Source organism: Mesoplodon densirostris, chromosome 9 (assembly GCF_025265405.1).
Source record: "Mesoplodon densirostris isolate mMesDen1 chromosome 9, mMesDen1 primary haplotype, whole genome shotgun sequence".
In the NCBI taxonomy this organism is placed as follows: Eukaryota; Metazoa; Chordata; class Mammalia; order Artiodactyla; family Ziphiidae; genus Mesoplodon; species Mesoplodon densirostris.
The window spans coordinates 96,039,458-96,055,143 of record NC_082669.1 but is presented as its reverse complement, the minus strand read 5'-3'; the positions used below and the strand labels follow the sequence as shown (position 1 = coordinate 96,055,143).

The following is a 15,686-nucleotide window of genomic DNA, read 5'->3' as shown; positions in this document are numbered from 1 at the left end:
AGAAACACAAAACTTACCAAGACTATCTCATGAAGAAATAGAAAATATGAGTAGACCTATAACTAGTTGAGATTGATAGTTGAGATTGAATCAGTAATCAAAATTCTCCCAACGAAAAATAAAGCCCTGGACCTGACAGTTTCTTGGGTGAATTCCACCAAATATTTAAACAACTAATGCTGATCTTTCTCAAACTTTTCCAAAAAACTGAAGAGGAAGGAACATTTCCTAACTCACTCTGTAAGGCCAGCATTACTGTGATACCAAAGCCAGACAAAGACACTACAAGAAAACTATAGACCAATATCCCTTATGAACACTGATGCAAAAATCCTCAACAAAATAATAGCAAACCAAATTCAGCAGCATATTAAAAGGATTTACACCATGACCAAATAGGATTTATATCTGGAATGCAAGGATAGTTTTAACATATGAAAACTGATCAGTGTAATACACCAAATCAGTAGAATGAAGGAAAAAAAAACATGACCATCTCAATTGATGCAGAATAGGCATCTGACAAAACTCAACACCCTTTCATGATTTAAAAAAACTCAACAAACTAGGCATAGAAGGAAACTACCTCACCATAATAAAAGCCATCTATAAAAAACCTATAGCAAACATCACACTCAATGGTGAAAGACCAAAAAGCACCTCCTCTAAGATCAGGAACAAGGCTAGGATGTCTGCTTTCACCACTTCCATTCAACATAGTATTAGAAGTTCAAGCCCTAGCAATTAAGCAAGAAGAAGAAATAAAAGGCATCCAAATTGGAAAGGAAGAAGTAAAATGATCTCTGTTTGCAGATGATATATTTAAAAACCCTAGAGTCCACAAAAAACCTGTTTGAACTGATACATTAATTCAGCAAAGTATCAGGTTACAAACTCAACAGACAAAAACAGTTGCATTTCTATAAACAAATAATGAAAGATAAAGGAAATTACAAAAACAATTCCATATACAAGAGCATCAAAAAGAATAGAATAGTTAGGAATTAACTTAACCAAGGAGGTGAAAGAATTGTATAATGGAAACTACAAAACATTGCTGAAAGAAATTAAAGAAGACATAAATAAATATAAACACATCCCTTGTTCATGGATTAGAAGACTTATTAATATTATTAAAATGCCAATATTGCCCAAAGCAATCTGTGGATTCAATGCAATCCCTAGCAAAATCCCAATGATATTTTTTGCAGAAATAGAAAAATTCATTCTAAAATTTATACAGAATCTCAAGGAACTCTGAATGCCAAAATAATCTTGAAAAGGGAGAAGGAAATTAGAGGGTTCACACTTCCTGATTTCAAACTTACTACATTTCTACAGTAATCAAGACAATGTGGTACTGGTATGAAGACAGACAAATAGATGAATGGACTAGAATAGAGAGCCCATGAATAAATCTTTGCATATATGGTCAAGTGATTTTTGACAAGGGTGCTAAAATATTCAACAGGGAAAGAACAGTCTTTCACCAAATGGTGCTGGGAAAATTGGATATCAATTCTCAAAAGAAGGAAGTTGGACCCTTACCTACCTAGCACCTTATACAAAAATTAACTCAAAATTGATCAAGGGCCTAAATGTAATACTTAAAACAATAAAAATCTTATAAGAAAACAGAGCAAAAGCTTCCTGACACTGGATTTGTCAATGATATACTGGATATGACACTAAAGGCACAGGTTTAAAAAAGAAAAAAATAGACAAACTGAACTTAATGAACATTTAAAAAATTTTGTGCATCACAGACACGAGTAAAAGGGCAAAATACAGAATGGGAGAAGTATTTGCAAATCACATACCTGACAAGGGATTAATGTCCAGAATATATAAAGAACTCCTAAAACTCAACAACAACAAAAAATAAACCAATTCAGAAATGGGCAAAGGACTTGAATAGACATTTCTCCAAAGAAAATATATGAATGGCCAGTAGGCTAAATAGATGCTCAATATCACTAATCATTAGGGAAATGCAAATCAAAGCCACAGTGAGATATCATCTCACACCTGTTAGAATGGCCATTATTTAAAAAAAAAAAAAAAAACAGAAAATAACAAGTACTGTCAAGCATGTAGAAAAATCAGAGCCTGTGTGCACTGTTGGTGGGAATGTAAAATGGTATAGCTGCTGTGAAAAACAGTACGGAGGTTCCTCAAAAAATTAAAAGTAGAATTACCATATGATCCAGCAGTTTCATTTTAGGGTATATAACCAAGAGAATGAAAAGCAGCGTCTTGAAGAGACATCTGTACAATCAGGTACATAGCAGCATTATTCACAATAGCTAAAATGTGGAAGCAACCCTGGTGTCCATTGATGGAAGAATGGACAAATGTGGTATAAACATACAACTGAATATTATTCAGCCTCATAAAGGAAAGAAATTCTGAAATATGCTACAACATGGATGAACCTTGAGGACATTATGCTAGATGAAATAAACCAATCACAAAAAGACAAATACTGTATGATTCTACTTATATGAGGTACTTAGTGTAGTCAAAATCATGAAGCAAGAAAGTATACAGTGGTTTCCAAGGGCCGGGGGAGCAGAGAATGGGGAGTTGTTAATGGGTATAGAGTTTCAGTTTTTGAAGATGACAGGAGTTACGGGATGGTGGTGATGGTTGTACAACAATGTGAATGTACTTAATACCACTGAAGTGTACACTTAAAAATGGCTAAGATGGTAAATGTTATGTGTATTTTTACTACAATAAAAGAATCAAACTCTATATTTTTGAGGGGGCTATGGAAAAGAGGGTATCTATCAGACTTACAGTTGTGAGAATGTGAGGCTGGAATTCCATTTCGCCAGCAGGAGAGGAGAGTCTGAGAATGGAACTAACCCAGAAGAGGCAGAAATGACATTAAAATGGGGAAAAAACTTTGAATCCTGGTGATATCCTTTGAGCCCCTTATTTAAGCCATGGCTAAAGCCAGTCTTGTCCCTAGACTTTTTCCCTTACTAAGCCAACCAATTCCCCTTTTAGCTAAGCCTTTTTTTTTTTTTTTTTGCGGTACGCGGGCCTCTCACTGTTGTGGCCTCTCCCGTTGCGGAGCACAGGCTCCGGACGCGCAGGCTCAGCAGCCATGGCTCACGGGCCCAGCCGCTCCGCGGCATGTGGGATCTTCCCGGACCGGGGCATGAACCCATGTCCCCTACATCGGCAGGCGGACTCTCAACCACTGCACCACCAGGGAAGCCCAGCTAAGCCTTTTTTTTTTTTTTGAAGAGTTTTTTGTTCCTTGCAGTGGATGGAGTCCTGGTACATACCTTCAGAACATGATTTAGTAGGAAGAGAAGAAAATAGTCCCCATGTCAGTAAGTGGAAGCACCATCTTCAGTTGCTCAGGCCTGGAATTCTGGAGACCTGTAGCTCTCCTTTTTATTGCTCAAACTCACACCCAAGCCATCAGCAAATTCTCTAGACTCTGTCAGATATATCTAAAATCTGATCACTTCTCATCCTCTCTACGGCTACCACCTTGGTCCAGCCACCACTTTTTCTTGCCTGGATAACTGCAATAGCCCTTTAAATGGTCTCCCCTTGTGGTTCATCATTCTACTCTCAAAACAACAGCCAAAGTGACCTTGCTGACACTTAAAGCACATCATGTCACTCCTCTGACCAAAACTCTCCAGACTCACTTAGAGTAAAAAGTGAAGTCCTAAGCCAGGTTTTACATGATTTGTCCCCCTCAACTTCCAACACCTATCTCACTTTATCTCTTACCACTGTTCTCCTTTTTCAGTCTTCTCTACCCAAATTAGCCTCCTTGGTCTTCCTAGAAGATGACAGACATGCTCCTTTCTCATGGCCTTTGCACTTCTAGTACCTACCCTGGGAATAGATCCCCCTGGATTGTTCCCAAATTTTTACCCTTCCTATTCCATTGATGTTAGATTTGGATATATGACTTGATTTAGCCAGTGGAATGAGAAACAGGGACTTTAAACATACTTTCATGGTTTGGCGTGCCCTCCTGAACTCTTGTGATTTACCATGAGCAGAATGTACCCTAACTGGCTGCTGGTCTTGGGGTGGGGGGAGGAAGAAACAGAGAATAGATCTGAAACAACCCACAGTCTGGATATAAGTTCAACTGATCCTCTATTAGCCCAGTAGAGCCATAGATGATCCATGAACAGGAAAATAGGTATTTGCTATTATAAGCTACTGAGATTCTGAGAATTTTGTTTTAATGAATAAAATATGAATAGTGTTGAAACTGATACCTAGAAATAGAATGCTGTCCTAATAAAATCCTAAATTATGTGGCAGTGATTGGCTTTGTGACTGAATAACAACAGGTGGTTATAGGAACCTAGAAAAATAGTGACACAAGTTATGTAGAGGTGATACATTTAGTAAAACTATCTTCTGTGACAGTGTGAAAGACAGAAAATGTACCTAACAGAACTGAGTCACTGGGCAAAGAGATTTTGAGGCAGAAAGTTTAGACTATGAGTTGGTTGTTGCTAGCTTTATTTGATAAGGTGTGCTACAAGAAAGAAATCAGCTCAGAAAACGTGGATAAAAAAACTGAATTGAGAGGGAAAACAGAGCCCCAAATTCTAGAATTTGTAGGTTGGCTTCAACATAGCCTTGAGGCAAAGGTCAAATCAAAGTAATGGCTTTTACATCTGTGGTAGACAATCTCTAAGATGACCTCTGATGATCCCCATCTTTTAGTATTCATACCCTTCTGTAATCCTAGGTCACTGGGCTAAACCTAGTGACTTACTTCTACTGAATGGTATATGGCAAAAGTAATGGGATTCTGCTTCTGACTCTGCTTCTGAATGGGATTAGGCTACCTTCACTGCAGTCTTTTCAGAGACCTTAGATAAAGGAACCCAGATAAGCCACTCCTGGATTCCTGACCCACAGGAACTATGTAATAAATGTTTGTTGTTTAAAGCTGCTAAGATTTGGGGTAATTAGTTACTCAGCAATAGAAAATGAATACAACATCTGTCTTGGTCCATTCACCTGTTTTAACAGAATACCTCCGACTGTGTGGCTAATAAATAAGGGACATTTATTTCTCATAGTTCTGGAGGCTGGAAGGTTGAGAGGAGGGTGCCAGTATGGTCAGATGAGAGCTTTCTTTTGGGTTGTAGACTGCTTGTTGTATCCTCACAAGGCAGAAGGGGCTAGGGATCTCTCTGGAGCCTCTTATAAGGCACTAATCCCATTCAGAGGGCTCTGCCCTCATGACATAATCAGCTCCCAAAGGCCCCACCTTCTTGTACCATAATATGGGGCATTATAATTTCAACATATGACTTCTGGGGGACAGAAATATCTAGACCATAGCACTCCACCCCTATTCCCCTCAGATTCATGTCATTCTCACATGCAAAATTCATTCATCCCATCCCAACAAACCCTAACGTCTTAACTAATTCCAGCATCAACTCTAAACTCCAAAGTCTATCTCAATAACATCTAAATCAGATATGGATGAGACTCAAAATATGATTCATCCTGAGGTAAATTTCCTGTCCAGTTGTGAACCCATGAAACCAATCAAGTTATGTGCTTCCAAAATACAACTGTGGGACAGGCATAGGATAAGACATTCCCATTGCAAAAGGGAGAAAAACGAAAGAAGGATGGGGGGATGGGTCCCAAGCAAGCTCAAAACCTAGTAAAGTAGATTCAGTGAGACCTTAATGGTCATGAATAAATCCTCTTGCCCCAATGCTCTGCCTTCTGGACCCACTGGGGTGGCAATAGCACGCCAACAGCTTGGCAGGGTGCTACTCATGCCTGGCTCTCTGTCCGGACTCTGCCCACACCACAGTGCACAGCTCCAGGCGGCTCACCTCCATGGCCTCTATTGGAAGCCGTGATGATCTCTTAGTCACCTTCAGGGCTTTTTAAAATTTGTCTTCATGACACAAACAGATGGAAAGATATACTGTGTTCTTAGATTAGAAGAATTAATATTGTTAAAATGACCACACTACCCAAGGCAATCTACAGATTCAGTGCAACCCCTATCAAAATACCAATGGCATTTTCCACAGAACTAGAACAAATATTTAAAAAATTTGTATGGAAACATGAAAAACCCAATAGCCAAAACAATCTTGAGAAAGAAGAACAGAGCTGGAGGAATCACACTCCCTGACTTTAGACTATACTACAAAGCCACAGTAATGAAAACAGTATGGTACTAGCACAAAAACAAACACATACATCAATGGAAAAGAATAGAGAGCCCAGAAATAAACCCACACACTTATGCTCAATTAATCTATGACAAAGGAGGCAAGAATATACAATGGAGAAAAGAATCTCTTCACCAAGTGGGGGTGGGAAAACTGGACAGCTACATGTAAAAGAATGAAATTAGAACATTCACTAATACCATATACAAAAGTAAAGTCAAAATGGATTAGAGACCTAAATGTAAGACTGGAAACCATAAAACTCCTAGAGGAAAGCATAGGCAGAACACTGACATGAAATGTAGCAATATTTTTTGGATCTATCTCTTAAAGCAAAGGAAATAAAAGCAAAAATAAACAAATGGGACCTATTTAAACTTAAAATCTTTTGCACAGCAAAGGAAACCATAAAACAAAAAGCCTACTGAATGGGAGAAAATATTTGCAAATGATATGATTGATAAAGGGTTAACATCCAACATATATAAACCGCTCATATGACTCAACATCAAAAAGCAAACAACCCGGGACTTCCCTGGTGGCCCAGTGGTTAAGACTCCACACTTCTACACAGGGGGCACGGGTTCGATCCCTGGTCGGGTAACTAAGATCCCACATGCCACACAACCAAAAAAGAAAGAAAGAAAAAGAACAAGCAAACAAAAATCCAAGCAACCCAATTAAAAAATGGGCAGTTCCAAAGAGAAAATGCAGATGGCCAACAGGTACATGAAAAGATGCTCAACACTGCTAATCATTAGGAAAATGCAAATCAAAACTACAATGAGATATCACCTCACACCTGTCAGAATGGCTATCATCAAAAAGAACATGAATAGGGCTTCCCTGGTGGTGCAGTGGTTGAGAGTCCGCCTGCCGATGCAGGGGACACGGGTTCGTGCCCCGGTCCGGGAAGATCCCACATGCCGCAGAGCGGCTAGGCCCGTGAGCCATGGCTGCTGAGCCTGCGCGTCCGGAGCCTGTGCTCCGCAACGGGAGAGGCCACAACAGTGAGAGGCCCACGTACTGAAAAACAAACAAACAAACAAAACACGAATAACAAATGATGGCGAGAATGTGGAGAAAAGGGAACCCTCATACACTGTTGGTGGGAATGTAAATTGGTGGATCCACTATGGAAAACAGTATGGAGGTTTCTCAAAAATAGAACTACCATATGACCCAGCAATTCCACTCCTGGGTATATATCTGAAAAAAACAAGACCCCTCATTTGAAAAGATACATCCATCCCAATGTTCACAGCAGTGTTATTTACAATTGCCAAGATATGGAAGCAACCTAAGGAAGTGTCCGTTAACAAATGAATGGATAAAGATGACATGTATGTATGTGTGTGTGTGTATATATACACATACATACACACACACACACAATGGAATACTACTCAGCCAAAAAAAAGAATGAAATTTTGCCATTTGCAGCAACATGGATGGACTTGAAGGGTATTATGGTAAGTGAAATAAGTCAGAAAAACAAATACTGAATGATATCACTTATATGTGAAATCTAAAAAATACAACAAACTAGTGAATATAACAAAAAAGAAGCACACTCACAGATATAGAGAACTAGTGGTTACCAGTGGGAAGAGGTAAGTGGGGAGGGGCAATACAGGGGTGGGGAATTAAGAGGTACAAACTATTATGTGTAAAATAAGCTACAAGGATAATTGTACAACATGGGGAATATAGCCAATATTTTATAATAACTATAAATGGAGTGTAACATTTAAAAATTGTGGCTCTCCCCTTCAGTTCAAACTGGCAGTTTTCCTGCTGGGGTGGCTGATTAGTTCCATGGTTCATACCCACACTCATCTCCTTATCAAATGGTTGGTCCTCCACACACTTAACTGTTCTATTCTGAACACACATTCTCATTCTTTGGATTATGGATGGGCTGAGAATTTTCCAAACTTCAATGTTCTGGGTCCTTTTTGCTTAACAATTCCTTCTTCAGTTCATTTATCTCTTCTTGAATTTAACTGTATGCAGTCAGGAGGAACCAAGCCACTCCTTCAACACTTTGCTTAGATATGTCCTCAGCTAAATATACAATTTTATCACTCACAAGTTCTACCTTGCACAAAACACTAGAACACAAACACAATTCAGCCAAGTTCTTTACCATTTTATAGCATGAGCTCTATCCACAATCACCTGCAGAAGTCCTTTCATGGCAATATCAGCATTTTATAACATGTACCAATAGAGTACTGTCTTAGCTTGTCTTAGTCACCTCCTAACACCGTCACACTGGAGGTCAGGGTTGGGGCGGGGGCACAAACATTCAGTACTAATACCACCTAAACTCCCTAATCCTCCTGCTCTTATCTCCTCCTTGGGCACTTCTGATCATCTAACACATCATATATTTTACTTACCAATTAGAATATAAGTTACAGAGAGAGGGATTTTTGTCTTGTTTTGTTCACTGCTCTATTCCCAAGCACATAGTTGGAGCTCAGTACGTAGTTGTTAAATGAATGAATGGGACTTCCGGGTAAGATGGCGGAAGAGTAAGACGCGGAGATCACCTTCCTCCCCACGGATACACCAGAAATACAGCTACACGTGGAACAACTCCTACAGAACACCTACTGAACGCTGGCAGAAGACCCCAGACCTCCCAAAAGGCAAGAAACTCCCCACATACCTGGGTAGGGCAAAGCGGAGAGATCCCCACACAGAGGATCAGTGCCGAGCGGCACTCACCAGCCTGAGAGGCTTGTCTGCTCGCCCGCCGGGGCGTGCAGCGCTGGAAGCTGAGGCTCGGGCTTCGGTCAGAGCGCAGGGAGAGGACTGGGGCTGGCGGCGAGAACTCAGCCTGAAGGGGGCTAATGTGCCACAGCTAGCTGGGAGGGAGTCCGGGAAAACTCTGGAGCTGCCGAAGAGGCAAGAGACTTTTTCTTCCCTCTTGGTTTCCTGGTGCGCGAGGAGAGGGGATTAAGAGCGCTGCTTAAAGGGGCTCCACAGACGGGCGCGAGTCACGACTGAAAGCGCGGAGCCCAGTGACGGGCGTGGGACGCTGGGGCTGCTGCTGCCGCCGCCAAGAAGCCTTTGTGCGAGCGCAGGTCACTGCCCACACCGCCCTTCCGGGAGCCTGTGCAGCCCGCCACTGCTGGGGTCCCGGGATCCAGGGGCGGCTTCCCTGGGAGAACGCACGGCGAGCCTCGGGCTGGTGCAATGTCACGCCGACCTCTGCCGCTGCAGGCTCGCCCCGCACTCCGTGCCCCTCCCTCACGCCCGGCCTGAGTGAGCCAGAGTCCCCGAAGAGGCTGCTCCTTTAACCCTGTCCTGTCTGAGCGAAGAACAGACGCCCTCCAGCGACCTACACGCAGAGGTGGGGCCAGATCCAAAGCTGAGACCCAGGAGGTGTGAGAACAAAGAAGAGAAAGGGAAACCTCTCCCAGCAGCCTCAGAAGCAGCGGATTAAAGCTCCACAATCAACTTGATGTACCCTGCATCTGTGGAATACATGAATAGACAACACATCATCCCAAATTGAGGAGCCCGGAGTCAGTGCTGTGCCTCTGAGGTGGGAGAGCCAACTTCAGGACACTGGTCCACAAGAGACCTCCCAGCTCCACATAATATCAAACGGCAAAAATCTTCCAGAGATCTCCATCTCAACACCAGCACCCAGCTTCACTCAACGACCAGCAAGCTACAGTGCTGGACACCCTATGCCAAACAACTAGCAAGACAGGAACACAACGCCACCCATTAGCAGAGAGGTGGCCTAAAATCATAAAAAGTCCGCAGGCACCCCAAAACACACCACCAGACGTGGACCTGCCCACCAGAAAGACAAGATCCAGCCTCATCCACCAGAACACAGGCACTAGTCCCCTCCACCAGGAAGCCTACACAACCCACTAAACCAACCTTAGCCACTGGGGACAGACACCAAAAACAACGGGAACTACAAACCTGCAGCCTGCAAAAAGGAGACCCCAAACACAGTAACATAAGCAAAATGAGAAGACAGAAAAACACACAGCAGGAGAAGGAGCAAGATAAAAACCCACCAGATCTAACAAATGAAGAGGTAATAGGCAGTCTACCTGAAAAAGAATTCAGAATAATGATGGTAAAGATGATCCAAGATTCTATTTCCCAGATCCAAAATCTTGGAAATAGAATAGACAAAATGCAAGAAACAGTTAACAAGGACCTAGAAGAACTAAAGATGAATCAAGCATCGATTAAAAACCCAATACATGAAATAAAAAATACTCTAGATGGGATCAATAGCAGAATAACTGAGGCAGAAGAACGGATAAGTGAGGTGGAAGATAAAATAGTGGAAATAACTGCTGCAGAGCAAAATAAAGAAAAAAGAATGAAAAGAACAGAGGACAGTCTCAGAGACCTCTGGGACAACATTAAATGCACCAACATTCGAATTATAGGGGTTCCAGAAGAAGAGAAAAAGAAAGGGACTGAGAAAATATTTGAAGAGATTATAGTTGAAAACTTCCCTAATATGGGAAAGGAAATAGTTAATCAAGTCCAGGAGGCACAGAGAGTCCCATACAGAATAAATCCAAGGAGAAATACGCCAAGACACATATTAATCAAACTGTCAAAAATTAAACACAAAGAAATCATATTAAAAGCAGCAAGGCAAAAACAACAAATAACACACAAGGGAATCCCCATCAGGATAACAGCTGATCTCTCAGCAGAAACTCTACAAGCCAGAAGGGAGTGGCAGGACATAATTAAAGTGATGAAGGAGAAAAACCTGCAACCAAGATTACTCTACCCAGCAAGGATCTCATTCAGATTTGATGGAGAAATTAAAACGTTTACAGACAAGCAAAAGCTGAGAGAGTTCAGCACCACCAAACCAGCTTTACAACAAATGCTAAAGGAACTTCTCTAGGCAAGAAACACAACAGAAGGAAAAGACCTACAATAACGAACCCAAAACAATTAAGAAAATGGGAATAGGAACATACATATCGATAATTACCTTAAATGTAAATGGACTAAATGCTCCCACCAAAAGATACAGATTGGCTGAATGGATACAAAAACAAGACCCATATATATGCTGTCTACAAGAGACCCACTTCAGACCTAGAGACACATACAGACTGAAAGTAAGGGGATGGAAAAAGATATTCCATGCAAATGGAAATCAAAAGAAAGCTGGAGTAGCAATTCTCATATCAGACAGAATAGACTTTAAAATAAAGACTACTAGAAGAGACAAAGAAGGACACTACATAATGATCAAGGGATCGATCCAAGAAGAAAATATAACAATTGTAAATATTTATGCACCAAACATAGGAGCACCTCAATACATAAGGCAAATACTAACAGCCATAAAAGGAGAAATCGACAGTAACACAATCATAGTAGGGGACTTTAACACCCCACTTTCACCAATGGACAGATCATCCAAAATGAAAATAAATAAGGAAACACAAGCTTTAAATGATACATTAAACAAGATGGACTTAGTTGATATTTATAGGACATTCCATCCAAACACAACAGAATACACATTTTTCTCAAGTGCTCATGGAACATTCTCCAGGATAGATCATATCTTGGGTCACAAATCAAGCCTTGGTAAATATAAGAAAATTGAAATTGTATCAAGTATCTTTTCCGACCACAATGCTATGAGACTAGATATCAATTACAGGAAAATAGCTGTAAAAAATACAAACACATGGAGGCTAAACAATACACTACTTAATAACGAAGTGATCACTGAAGAAATCAAAGAGGAAATTAAAAAATACCTAGAAACAAATGACAATGGAGACACAATTACCCAAAACCTATGGGATGCAGCAAAAGCAGTTCTAAGAGGGAAGTTTATAGCAATACAATCCCACCTTAAGAAACAGGAAACATCTCGAATAAACAACCTAACCTTGCACCTAAAGCAATTAGAGAAAGAAGAACAAAAACATCCCAAAGTTAGCAGAAGGAAAGAAATCATAAAAATCAGATCAGAAATAAATGAAAAAGAAATGAAGGAAACGATAGCAAAGATCAATAAAACTAAAAGCTGGTTCTTTGAGAAGATAAACAAAATTGATAAACCATTAGCCAGACTCATCAAGAAAAAAAGGGAGAAGACTCAAATCAATAGAATTAGAAATGAAAAAGGAGAAGTAACAACTGACACTGCAGAAATACAAAAGATCATGAGAGATTACTATAAGCAACTCTATGCCAATAAAGTGGACAACCTGGAAGAAATGGACAAATTCTTAGAAATGCACAACCTACCAAGACTGAATCAGGAAGAAATAGAAAATATGAACAGACCAATCACAAGCACTGAAATTGAAACTGTGATAAAAAATCTTCCAACAAACAAAAGCCCAGGACCAGATGGCTTCACAGGCGAATTCTATCAAGCATTTAGAGAAGAGCTAACACCTATCCTTCTGAAACTCTTCCAAAATATAGCAGAGGGAGGAACACTCCCAAACTCATTCTACGAGGCCACCATCACCTTGATACCAAAACCAGACAAGGATGTCACAAAGAAAGAAAACTACAGGCCAATATCACTGATGAACATAGATGCAAAAATCCTCAACAAAATACTAGCAAACAGAATCCAACAGCACATTAAAAGGATCATACACCATGATCAAGTGGGGTTTATTCCAGGAATGCAAGGATTCTTCAATATACGCAAATCAATCAACGTGATACACCATATTAACAAATTGAAGGAGAAAAACCATATGATCATCTCAATCGATGCAGAGAAAGCTTTTGACAAAATTCAACACCCATTTATGATAAAAACCCTGCAGAAAGTAGGCATAGAGGGAACTTTCCTCAACATAATAAAGGTCATATATGACAAACCCACAGCCAGCATCGTCCTCAATGGTGAAAAACTGAAACCATTTCCACTAAGATCAGGAACAAGACAAGGTTGCCCACTGTCACCACTCTTATTCAACCTAGTTTTGGAAGTTTTAGCCACAGCAGTCAGAGAAGAAAAGGAAATAAAAGGAATCCAAATTGGAAAAGAAGAAGTAAAGCTGTCACTGTTTGCAGATGACATGATACTCTACATAAAGAATCCTAAAGATGCTATCAAAAAACTACTAGAGGGCTTCCATGGTGGCGCAGTGGTTGAGGGTCCGCCTGCCGATGCAGGGGACGCGGGTTCGTGCCCCGATCCCGGAGGATCCCACATGCCGCGGAGCAGCTGGGCCCGCGAGCCATGGCCGCGGAGCCTGTGTGTCCGGAGCCTGTGCTCCGCAACGGGAGAGGCCACAGCAGTGAGAGGCTCGCGTACAGCAAAAAAAAAAAAAAAAAAAAAAAAACAAACAAACTACTAGAGCTAATCAATGAATTTGGTAAAGTTGCAGGATACAAAATTAATGCACAGAAATCTCTGGCATTCCTATATACTAATGATGAAAAATCTGAAAGTGAAATCAAGGAAACACTCCCATTTACCATTGCAACAAAAAGAATAAAATATCTAGGAATAAACCTACCTAAGGAGACAAAAGACCTGTATGCAGAAAATTATAAGACACTGATGAAAGAAATTAAAGATGATACAAATAGATGGAGAGATGTACCATGTTCTTGGATTGGAAGAATCAACATTGTGAAAATGACTCTACTACCCAAAGCAATCTACAGATTCAATGCAATCCCTATCAAACTACCACTGGCATTTTTCACAGAACTAGAACAAAAAATTTCACAATTTGTATGGAAACACAAAAGACCCCGAATAGCCAAAGCAATCTTGAGAACGAAAAATGGAGCTGGAGGAATCAGGCTCCCTGACTTCAGACTATACTACAAAGCTACAGTAATCAAGACAGTATGGTACTGGCACAAAAACAGAAAGATAGATCAATGGAACAGGATAGAAAGCCCAGAGTTAAACCCACGGACATATGGTCACCTTATCTTTGATAAAGGAGGCAGGAATGTACAGTGGAGAAAGGACAGTCTCTTCAATAAGTGGTGCTGGGAAAACTGGATAGGGACATGTAAAAGTATGAGATTAGATCACTCCCTAACACCATACACAAAAATAAGCTCTAAATGGATTAAAGACCTAAATGTAAGGCCAGACACTATCAAACTCTTAGAGGAAAACATAGGCAGAACACTCTATGACATAAATCACAGCAAGATCCTTTTTGACCCACCTCCTAGAGAAATGGAAATAAAGAGAAAAATAAACACATGGGACCTAATGAAACTTAAAAGCTTTTGCACAGCCAAGGAAACCATAAACAAGACCAAAAGACAACCCACAGAATGGGAGAAAATATTTGCAAGTGAAGCAACTGACGGAGGATTAATCTCCAAAATTTATAAGCAGCTCATGCAGCTCAATAACAAAAAAACAAACAACCCAATCCAAAAATGGGCAGAAGACCTAAATAGACATTTCTCCACAGAAGATATACAGACTGCCAACAAACACATGAAAGGATGCTCAACATCTTTACTCATTAGAGAAATGCAAATCAAAACTACAATGAGATATCATCTCACACCAGTCAGAATGGCCATCATCAAAAAATCTAGAAACAATAAATGCTGGAGAGGGTGTGGAAAAAAAGGAACACTCTTGCACTGCTGGTGGGAATGTGAATTGGTACAGCCACTATGGAGAACGGTATGGAGGTTCCTTAAAAAACTACAAATAGAGCTACCATATGACCCAGCAATCCCACTACTGGGCATATACCCTGAGAAAACCATAATTCAAAAAGAGACATGTACCAAAATGTTCATAGCAGCCCTATTTACAATAGCCCGGAGATGGAAACAACCTAAGTGTCCATCATCGGATGAATGGATGAAGAAGATGTGGCACATATATACAATGGAATATTACTCAGCCATGAAAAGAAATGAAATTGAGCTATTTGTAATGAGGGGGATAGACCTGGAGTCTGTCATACAGAGTGAAGTAAGTCAGAAAGAGAAAGACAAATACTGTATGCTAACACATATATATGGAATTTAAGAAAAAAAATGTCATGAAGAACATAGGGGTAAGACAGGAATAAAGACACAGACCTACTAGAGAATGGACTTGAGGATATGGGGAGGGGGAAGGGTAAGCTGTGACAAAGTGAAAGAGCGGCATGGACATATATACACTACCAAACGTAAGGTAGATAGCTAGTGGGAAGCAGCCGCATAGCACAGGGAGATCAGCTCGGTGCTTTGTGACCGCCTGGAGGGGTGGGATAGGGAGGGTGGGAGGGAGACGCAAAAGGGAGGGGATATGGAAACATTTGTATATGTATAACTGATTAAATTTGTTCTAAAGCCAAAAAAAAAAAAAGAAAGAATGAATGAATGAATGAATATAGGACTAGCAGTCAGGTGATGTATGTTATGCTACCAACTCTCAATAACAAGCGGTGTGGCTTTTTTTTTTTTTTTTTTTTGCAGTGCGCAGGCCTCTCACTGCTACGG

The 15,686-nt window shown here is 40.5% G+C and overlaps 1 protein-coding gene across 1 annotated transcript in view; it reads right to left on the bottom strand.

Moving 5' to 3' along the window:
* The window catches only part of AGBL3 (AGBL carboxypeptidase 3), a 76,445-nt gene that overhangs the window by 8,671 nt on the left and 52,088 nt on the right, over positions 1-15,686 (bottom strand).